The sequence below is a fragment of the Cricetulus griseus genome, chromosome 3 (genome assembly GCF_003668045.3).
Source record: "Cricetulus griseus strain 17A/GY chromosome 3, alternate assembly CriGri-PICRH-1.0, whole genome shotgun sequence".
NCBI lineage: Eukaryota > Metazoa > Chordata > Mammalia > Rodentia > Cricetidae > Cricetulus > Cricetulus griseus.
In genome coordinates, this window is record NC_048596.1 from 241,907,589 (window position 1) to 241,918,469 (window position 10,881).

The following is a 10,881-nucleotide window of genomic DNA, read 5'->3' on the forward strand; positions in this document are numbered from 1 at the left end:
GAGGAGCTTAGTTCTTCCCTCAAGACACAGCAGCTGCTTGGCTGCCCTCCTATTTGACACTGTCAGTAGTCCGTGATGAGTCCTAAGATCCATAATTTACTCTGAGTTGCAGTAGACACCATTGCAATTCTACTGTTTATATTTTGGCAGTTTGTTGAAAAATCATAATTAAGAAAATTCTTTTGGTTGCCAAGAGGTTCTGTTGTTAATAGGGTTTAAAAAGATTTAGTTTGCTCATTAGAATTATCTAAGAGTTGACTTTAAAAATACTATTTTTTCTGTCTTTCTTGCTGACCAAGGGAAAGAGGTGAAGCTTGAGTTCAAGGTTTCAGGAGTTGTCTTCGTTTTGCTTAAGAGACTTTATGAATAAACCCTAAGCTTTGTTTTTTTTAAAAAATACTATTTTTTATTTTGTGTGTATTCATTATACATAATGTTGTTTCAGAGACAAGTTCATCCAAGTATACAATCCCTGTCCCCTTTAGCCCTCCTTCCTGATAGTTTCATTTTGTTTTGTGAAGTATCATACTGAACATATGAATTTGAGTTAATTTTAGATAGTTTAGTACCTGGCAATTTCTCACTGATTTCCATGGTGCTTTATCTTTAAAAATATGTTTTGCACTTTAAAATTGCATTTTCTTGTCCATGGTAGCTTGTGGATGTGTAGCTGGGGGAGTTCCAGAGGCAGAACTCAGGTAATCTGTCTCATCAGGTGAAGGCATTTACCACCAAGACAGATTATCTCAGTAATCCCTGGACCCCATACCCTTTTTAAAATTAGGTTACAAAGTAATAGAATTCTATATGGAATTTTCAAACATGTTTTATTTTGGTGAATTCTTATCCCCGACTTGCTCTGCCCAAGTATCTTTCTAGGCTGTGTCCTTTTATCCTCAGTATCCCCCTTCAATTTTGCTCTGTTATCTTCCAAGCCCAGTCCCTTAAAGCCACCCCTCCATCCCAAGTCTCATGGGCAGGCCTTAACTTTGGCAGTCTGCTAACGTTGACACTTAGATCTTTGATATGATGCATGCGATCCTTATTTGGCTTCCTTGTTACCTTGTATGCTGAGTTTCAATATTGGTCTTACATCTTCTCTGTCTAAGAGTTGGTAATAGTTATTTTCTGGGAACTCAGGCACCCTTCAGAGGGACACTGCCTCCAACAATAAATTCTGACTGCTGAAGCTATAGGTATGCCAATCCTCACACGTTCCTTTGGCTGAAAACAATTGATATCAATATTTCAAATTCGAGAGTAACAAGACCCTAGTGTTCTTTTCTTTTTCACCTCTACATTTGCTTTCCATGCTGCAAAGAATTTTGCTTTGGTGCTGACAACATAGTTCCGGCTTAGCATGCACATGGCCTGGATTCCATCCTCAACACTGTACACTCCCTCCCCACAAACAGAAATCTGGCTTGAGGACATAGGATTTGGGAGTTGCTGTTATTTTGCTTTAGTTACAGCTGCGGGTGAAGAAACATGAACCACAAGACTCAACAAACATACGTGGAGCTTATAGGGAAAAGGGAACAAAGATAGGGGTAGGTGTTAGCTAACTGGGAACAGAGATAGAAGAGGGGAAGGGGTGCCGGACAAAGAAGAAGGGGGGAAAAGGAGGAAGAAGAAGAAGGGAAAAACAGGCGGGAGGTGATCACTTAAAGGGGGAAGATTGCACATGTATACAGAGTCTTTATGCAGCCAAGTAATGCATGAGGTAGCCATGGCATAGCCATGCAACACAAGGCCCTTTGAGCTGTCTAAATATCTGCCTGAATGCCTTCGTGTATACCCTGCTGGTTGTCAGGGGGTGGGGTCAGCATAATGCCTGGATACCAACAATTCCACTTCTTCTTACTAAAAAGGTGGGAGATTAAACAGGGAGTGTCAGGTAGGGCAGGAATATGGGGCACTGAGTCACCAAGACTGCTTCTAACTCACCTGGGGGGCATGGACCATCTTTAGGGAACCTGAGAAAGCTGGGGTGCTGCTTGTTTCATTGCAGTTCAGGCTGTATGGAACTCTATGGTACCTCTTAGACCTGGAAAGATGTTGACAGAGCAGTGTACAAAGTTAAGTTTTAGAAAAAGAAATAATTTTTTCTTAGATCCTCGTACTTCAAGGGAGGATGATTGCTAGATGAGAGAGGAATTCCCAAGGGGGTTCCAAGATGAGGGAAGGGAGTCCCAGACCAGGGAAAGGTTGCATAATATTTATCTGGAGTGAATCTGACCTGTTGGAGTGGTCCCTAGAGCTTAAGAATCCTTTGAGTTGGTGAAAACATAAATTTTAGACACGGTATATGTAGGGTACATGAGCCAGTCAAAGATGGCACTGAGGGGAAGTCAGATGGGTGAGTCCTGAGTTGTTTACAAAAAAAAAAAAAGATGATTGGTTGCCTAGATGGAACCAGATGAGGTGACCGCTTGAACAGCTCGTATTCACTAGGTAAAGCATAGGGTGCCTAGGCATGTGATAGACTGCCCTTTAAAACCATTGTGTGGCTGTTTTCCCGTTCTGTGTTTCTTTCCTTTAAAAGATGCTTGCTGTGGGACAATAAACGAGTTCCTGCTTGACTAGTCTCCCTGCTGCATCTGATTGTCGCCTGGATTCTGGGAGGCTGGGGACTGGGCAAGCACCACACTTACCCTTCCTTAGATGCAGCTCAGCCTTCAGTGGTTGGACTCAGACCCTGCAGTATACTCATGTCAGAAATGATTTGTTTGAAATCATTAATACCTTTAAAACTGACGGATATCTTCAGGACAATGAAGAGCATCGTAATCTTGACTTGCAGTTATGGATGGTATATTAAGGTGTTCTGTATTCTGACAGACTTGTATTAGTAGCTTATCAGAACTTTATTGATTAATGTTAAGACTATTGTCAGTAGGACAATGAGAGAGAGAGAACATGTTTCATTCATTTGAATGTCTCAAATCACTTTTTTGTCATCACTTAAGCCTTTTCATCCTTAGAACTTCGTAACTTGCATTTATACACCTTATGTTACCATCTTAGACCTTTCCATCCTTAAACCTTCATAACTTGCATTTATCCACCTTATGTTAGACCCTTCTGTAGGGGAAGCTGTAGCCACACCTACTTAGGGGCTGGCTACAGGTGTGCCTGACCACGTAGAGTGAGACTCTACTTCACCCCTACCACGCCCTCGCAAGCGTGGTCAGGCACACCTGTAGCCAGCCCCTAACTAGGCGTGGCTACAGCTTCCCCTACACCCTTCCATCCTCAGACCTTCATAACTTGCATTCTTAGACCTTCATACATCTTACTTTCCTATCTTCACATAGATAAATCCTAAAATACCTGCTCCTGAAATCTGTTTTGTCACAGTTTGAGCCTCGGCTGTTGCTTTGTACTGGCAAAGCTGCCAGTCATCAAAAGCATCAGAGTTCTTGAGAAGGATAAAATTTTACCTGAGTTAATTATTAGAGAATGCAAGAGACTTACTAGCTGGCAGCATGAACAGACACCTCCAAGGTCCTCCATAGTTGTTGAGGGCAGAGGCTTTAAGGACACCTGCCTTCTGCTGATAGTGTGGGAACTGGATTAGGAGCTTTAGGAAAACATGCCTACTGTTGGCCCAAGCAACGTGGAGAAAGTCCACTGTCTTTTTGTGCATGTTCCAAAGAGTCCTTTGCAGCAGTTGAGGTGAAAGGCAAGATCGCTTATTGGTTAGCATTACCACTTCTGTGGTAGAGTTTCTTCAGTGTCCAGTCTTCTTGGAGGAAATGGGGTGGTGCCAGCATATGGCCTATCTCTCTGTTATGAAAAGCTTTTCAATAAAACATTTTAATTGCCATATTCTCCAGATCTCTGAGCATTTGAGGACTGTCTGTCTGTTTAGTATATCTCAGCACAAAAAAAATTTGTCTTTAGTTATTTGCCTTAAGCAATTAGGTGGCTAGGTAGGACTTTATCCCTGTAATTAATAAATCTATACTTAGTATGGCTACAATGACATTAGTGCAGGATCTGTTTTGAGAACTGGATTGAAGCTGAAAGATTGTGGTGGGATGTTTTACTCAGAACCCTCCGCCTGACTGTAACTGGTTTTAACTTAGTAGGTTAGATTTAAACCTGTAAAGGACAAAGTAGTAGAGAAAAATCCCCTTTTGTAATAGAAGCTTAACTTTTATAAACAATTTATAGGAAGGACTGGGTAAAAGTAAGAAGAGTGGGAGAACCACAGTGTAATATCTAATTTGCACATTGTAGCAAATAGACAGGAAATTTAAAGAGACAGAGTAGACTTAAAACTGCCAGTAACAAGAAAGCAGATTCACTACAGATGGAACAGGCAAGGTTTTTGGGTGAAATGTGTGCCCTACCAGGTCCTGGAAAGGCATGACATTCTGCAAACAAGCCATATGCAACACAGCCAGTGAAAGAAGAAATTAGAGACAAAGAAATAAAGGGCAAAAGGTAAATGAATTATGTCTGGCAGCAGGGTTTATCGGCTAAACTGTCCATCTGCCTAGGTGGCTGGTGCAGCGAAGGGAGGAACGATGTGGAGAGAGTCTAGGCCACATGGTCAAGATGGTGGCTGCCATAAACAGGTTCCTATCCAGCTGAAAAAATTCTCAGAGCGTCCTGAGCAGATGCTGTCGCAGGCTTGCCCACTGTGAATTGCTGGCATTTGCATGGAGAATAAACATGGTAGAAGGGCAGCAGCAGAGATAGGACAAACAGGAGAGGGAGACATTTGGGATGTCTAGTGAAACTGAGTGTTCCCAGTCAGAGGAGGACCCTGCCCTGAGAAAGGCTTGTGCGTGGTGGCAGGATGCCATGTGGCAGGTGAGAGAGTATTAGCATGATGGGAAGAGGAGGGAAACAGACAGGTTTAAAGAAAGAGAATGTTTAGCAGAGAGGTAGAAAAACACTTCAATACATGGTAACTCCTTCCATTTAACTGTCCGCTGACAATAATTGTTAAGGTCCCATAAAATATCAGGATCTAAAGAGCCATTAAGTGGTCAGTCTCCCAGTTGAGGGGATGGGCTTATTTTTTCAGTTTACTTCCCATGGGTGAGGCCAAAACTGGTACAGGACACTTTTGCAGCTCATCCTCTCAAAAATGAGGGCCAAAGGCAAAGCCCTATAGGACTCCGTAGTCCAAGAGTAGGCAGTAATCCTTAACCGCCAAAGGCTTGAAGCCGAATGCACTGCATAACATGATGTAAGTATACATTATGCACAACCTTTTAAATAGCAAACAATCACTACTACTGATATTATTAGAACTTTGAAATCTTCCTTGTATTAGTTTCTGTCCTTGGGACATATTTCATAAGGGATATGCATTTAAAAATATCTTCAGAAGCTGGGCATAGTGAACCATGTCTTTAACCCCAGCACTCGGGAAGCAGAGGCAGGTATATCTCTGTGAATTACAGGCTAGCCTGCTCTACATAGTGATTTCTAGTACAGCCAGGGCTACATAGGACAAGCCAGCCTAAGATTATATATATGTAATTACACACACACACACACACACACACACACACACACACACACACACACACATATTACATATGTATAGTGTATATGGCATGTATATAATATATATGTAATTAATTATTTGTGTGATCTGTTACTCTTTTAGACTAATTCAATATCATGTATCCTTGGGTGGCCTTAAACTCCTAGGACTCAGGATTGAGAGGTGTGTACCACCGCCTCCTAGATTCTGGCTGCTGGATTAAAGGTGTGTGCCTGGCTTCTATGGATTGTGGCTGACTTTGCTTTCTGAATCCTCAGGCAAGCTTTAATAAATCATAAGTAATATATCACTACAACATTATTTTTAGGAATGTCTTTTTTTTATAATAGGCTGTTTCTTGTGTGCCTATCTAAATGTCTCAATGTTTCCTTTTGCAGACTCATTTTATGTGTGTTGTTTCTTCTGACCTATCTGCTATAAGGCAGGAACAGATTTCTAGAATGCTAGTAGCAGACTCGTATTAATCAACAGGCTAGTTTTGAGAAGCAAAATTTTCAGAATTGTATTCCAAGGATGTAAGCAATTGACAGAGATATAAATTGAATAATAACTCCATGTCCTTTTATTTTCTTAAGTGACCAAATAAAACCATTACATGAAATTTACTACTGCCTTTGAGCTGATGCAGATTTTCCAAAGTACAGTTTACTGAAGAGTCCTGGGTGTTATTTATAATTCATTGCTAAGTAAAGCTTTGTTTTCGCTTAGTTATAGATTTCCTTTTCTGTTTGGAGTTAACAACTAAACTTGCCACCCCTTCCCTGCCTTTTAGGCTACTGAGCCAGTCGGGAGGTGAGTCTTGCAATAATAATAAACACCATTGTATCCAGATACTTCACATGTGTGTGTTCTTTAACCTGGTTCTGATTTTTGTTTCAATAGTTTTAAATATTGGTGTTACAGGAAAAACTTGCAGAGAAGCTTTACTCAAAATTCAGTTGATCACATAGCTTTTTTCCTGGGAAAGTTTTGACATTTTGTAAGATGCTGGTTATGGAAGGGGCTGTGACACAAAGAGAATGTAAAACCCACTGTCATTGTATTAGCTCACACAGAGAGAGAGAAGAAGAGGGGAGGGAAAAGGAGGGAGAAAGAAAGAAAGAAAGAAAGAAAGAAAGAAAGAAAGAAAGAAAGAAAGAAAGAGAAAAAGGAAGGAAGAGAGAGGAAGAGTGGGGAAGAAAGAAAGACAAAGGAAGGAAAAGAAACAAAGATTCACCACTTGAGGAAATGTAAATTAGCACAGTCATTATGGCAATCTGTATGGAAGTCCTTCACAAACTAAAACTGGAAAGTACCTTACCATCCAACTATACTGACCCTAGATAAATTACACTCCCATCCCTAACATGCACTGATAAACTTACAGTATACAATCAGTCAGAGAAAATTATGCTATTTACACACCTGGGCAATGTAACACAAGAGACAAAGCTATGCTCTTTAATCCAGATGTTGCCAAGATCCTGATGAAAATGAACCAAATGGAGCTACTTACTTTGGTTAGAAGAACAGCTGTATCTCTGGGCCATCCTAAAAGTGTCTATCTTAAAATAGATGGCAGCAGAATGCCTTCAATAAAGTCATTTAACATTTCTACATAAGCTAGCTTCATTTTCTCCTCCAACTTTCTTCCCTCCTATCATCATACTGTTTCCTCAGGCATTGAACAATGCCCTGCAGTCTCTTGGTGAACATCCATCAAAATGGTTGTAGACTATTCCTCTTTGTCATATGCCTGTGGAAACAGGCTTCATCCTCTCAATCAAGAATTCTAATCTGCAAATGATTGCTTTGCTTGGTGCACAAAGAAAAGGATGACATAAGACTTTTAATAAAAGGGATTTAGCCCAAATATGTACCTGTTTCTTATAATAATATTTGAAAACATGTTAAATGTATCCCAAAGCCATAATTTATATGGTTATTTAGAAAATATAATATGCCTAAGATAAAATAAAACACAGTAACTAAATGCTAAGTGGAAATTGTACCGACAGTGGGTCAATTTTTATCCCCACTAAAGAAAACAGAAGTTGGAGACCTGAAGGCCTTTTTGAACAAACATTGATGTGCCTTGGTAATTTTAGTGATGACCAACCAATATAATTCTATCCCCCTCCCTCTCTGTGTCTCCTCTATATAAATAAATGAAAGATGACATACCCAACATAAAACCAATGTATATACTATCTATCATTTTCCCATGAATGTATACCAGTACAGTGTAGAGGTATAACAAGATTATAAAATCAAAGCTTAACAACTTGAGAGGGAATGCAAAGAATAGCAACTGAAAATGTATGTATTATATAGAGTCACCTATGCAGAATGTATCCATATTGTACTGTTTCAGTAATTTAACTGCTTGTGGTAGCCTTCTAAATCTTTCACTTGGCATTGAGGAATGATCCATATATTTAAGGTATATAGCACGGTGCTTCCATAGCACATATTGACTAGTGATTTAAAAATCAAGATAATTAACATATTCATCACCTGACTGTGTGTGTGTGTGTGTGTGTGTGTGTGAGAGAGAGAGAGAGAGAGAGAGAGAGAGAGAGAGAGAGAGAGAGAGAGAAGGACAGTGTCATATAGGTGAAATAGAGGGAGAATCATGGGGGTACAAGATTCTAACAGGAATAGGAATTAGAGAATGGGGAAATGAGTTAAGTGGAAATAGGATGACTCAAAACAAAGTTGGTATAAAAGACCTACTATCTGGTAGTTCAATTAAAACATGTAAAAGAAAGGAAGATACCCCCAAAAGGCTAGACAATGCCTATCAGAGTAGTAGTGGTCACAAACAATAACATTGAAATTCTGTGCAACAGTTGGTATATTGCTCTATCAGTTATTGATTATGGAATTCCCAGAGACAATCACCAAATACAGGCTCTTATTAATTAGTTTTGGTGGGAAGCCTTCTGTTGCAACACTACTAGCCTCGAATTTGAGATACAGAGAAATCAAGCTATAACTGAGTTCAAAGCTTCTTCCCTACTGGATAGCTTTCATAGAGTATATGGGGTGATTCAGGCTGTGAGGTGGCAGGGGAATAAAAGTTTGGTCTTATCAGGCTGTGGAAGCTATAAAATGTAGCACCAACCTTCCAGGCAAGATATGCCTGTTTGCAATAACAGCACAACTATTACATGGTAGTCAACTGCTCCCTTATTGGATCTGAGTCCTGTTCTACAAGATGGGATCATATTGAGTACTGTAAATTCAGTCCTAAATCAATTACTGAAGAGATCTCACACCTTAGGGAGGAAGATAACACTGCTGATGAGCTTAACTGACACAGTATCACACCACCTTCTTATATCAGTTTGAGAGAGTACAAAGTCTACTCTCAGCTTTAATCAGAGCTTCAACCTCTCTTGCCCTATTCTCTTCATCAAGTGAAGAGAAGTGAACGAAGAGATCCATGGCTGCACTAGATGCTGCAAAAAGACAGCTGAGGCTCAGCTCTAAACAAGCACAATTACACCTTTCTTTTAAGGCTAAGGGAGCATTATGAAAAGGGGAGCAGAAATAGTAAGGCTAAAGATTGTGAAGATGCTTGCAAAAATGTCATCTTTCAAGCAACACATACCAATGACAATCATGAACTCACAGCAGCTGTGCCTACTGGCTGTAGGCCCACATAACTTTGATCCTCGTAATGGCCAGCCATGCATAGGGAAGAAACTAAGAGGTCACTACCACTTTCTGCTAATTTGTTGACAACTAACAAATTCCTGGAGATGGGAATGCATAGTCTCCAGTAGTATACTCACTAGTGAACACAGCAATCTCTGATGAATAGTCTAAATCCAGAGCCACGTGGATGACCCTGTGGCTTAAATGCAAATAAAAGACCCTTAAATTTTTGGAATACAAAACACAACAAAAAGTAATGAAGATGGGAAAGATTTGTAAAGAAGGAAGAGGCCTGGTAAGTGTGGGAAGAAAATAAGAGAAGGCAGAATGGGAATAGTAACCAGAAAGCATTGTGTTATGAAAGAACAAGATATTTTTACTTACAAAATAGAACATTAAGTTGTACTTGCTCAGCAAATTTCAAATACATTATTATTAGAGTTATCATTTTACATGCAAAATGTGTGTGGTTTTGAAGCTAGGAGAGTGAGCTGGAAGTAGGATGAAGATATGAATTCTCAAATTCTACACCAAGTGATGTATTTCTTCCAGCAAGGCTATGTCACTTCCCCAAACAGCACCACCAGCTGGGCACCAAGTATTCAATTACCTTAGCCTATGGGAGACATTTCTCATTCAAACCATTGCAGACTTATTCATCTTATAATCAAAGATTATGTCTTTGACCCAATCTCCCCTCTCACCCCGCCAAGCATCTAGGAACAACCATTCTATTCCAGGTTTAACTGTTTTAAACTTTCCACAAGAAGTATATCATGAAATATTTGTCTTCCTGTGCTATATTTTTCCTTTGCTACAAGGTCATTACAAGTGGCAGCACATCCTGTTTGTAAAGGACAAATAATACTGCAATGTATAAAAATTGATGGGTTTTAATTCATTCACCCTTTGATGGGAGGCTGTTTCATATGCTGGCTGTTAGATCACAGATAAGTTTTTAATTCCATGAAAAACATTTTGACCTTCAAATGTTTGTTCACTTGAGAAAATAATGTCTTTATCTTTCAGTCATTGGAAATATGATTATAAGTTACATTCTTTTTCAATAGTCTTAGAAGTCAGGTCTGAATAATTTCCTCCTGTTTTGTTATTCTTAGAGCAAATAAGGTGGGCTGTTTAAACTTTAGAGAATTTATATTTGACTTGACATTTTGAAGTATTTAGAAAGTGGCTAATGATCATGCTTGAATGATGTGCATATAATAATTGCCTGGGGTGTAAGTGAAAAGCTGGGTGAAACTTCCTAAAGCATTTGAACTTTCAGCAAACTATTACACATTTGGTCTGTTGAATTATTCAGTTAACTAGAATTAGTAGTTAACTTGTAATTTGAAGGACTTGAGGTAGGAAGAGAAATATTTGAGGTTGGGCTTTGTTTATGTGAATTTTCTTTTTATGAATTGTGAAGTACACCTCAAGTCCTGAACTGAATTCTAACGAAGACACCCTTTCCTTTCTTCCTGCTGATTCTCTTCTCAGCATCACTTCTGTGGCCAGACAAGTTGGTCACAAGCAGTTGCTTATATGTGTGTGTATGTATGCAAAGTCTACACTGTGCAGGTTTGGTGGTCAGAGCTGTGTGTGTCCTCTCTCTCTAGAGACCAAACTCAAGTGACCGTGCTCAACGGCAGCAGCCAACTATATATGCTGAGCCTTTCTTTTGGTCAGACATCTGGTTTTCTTTACAG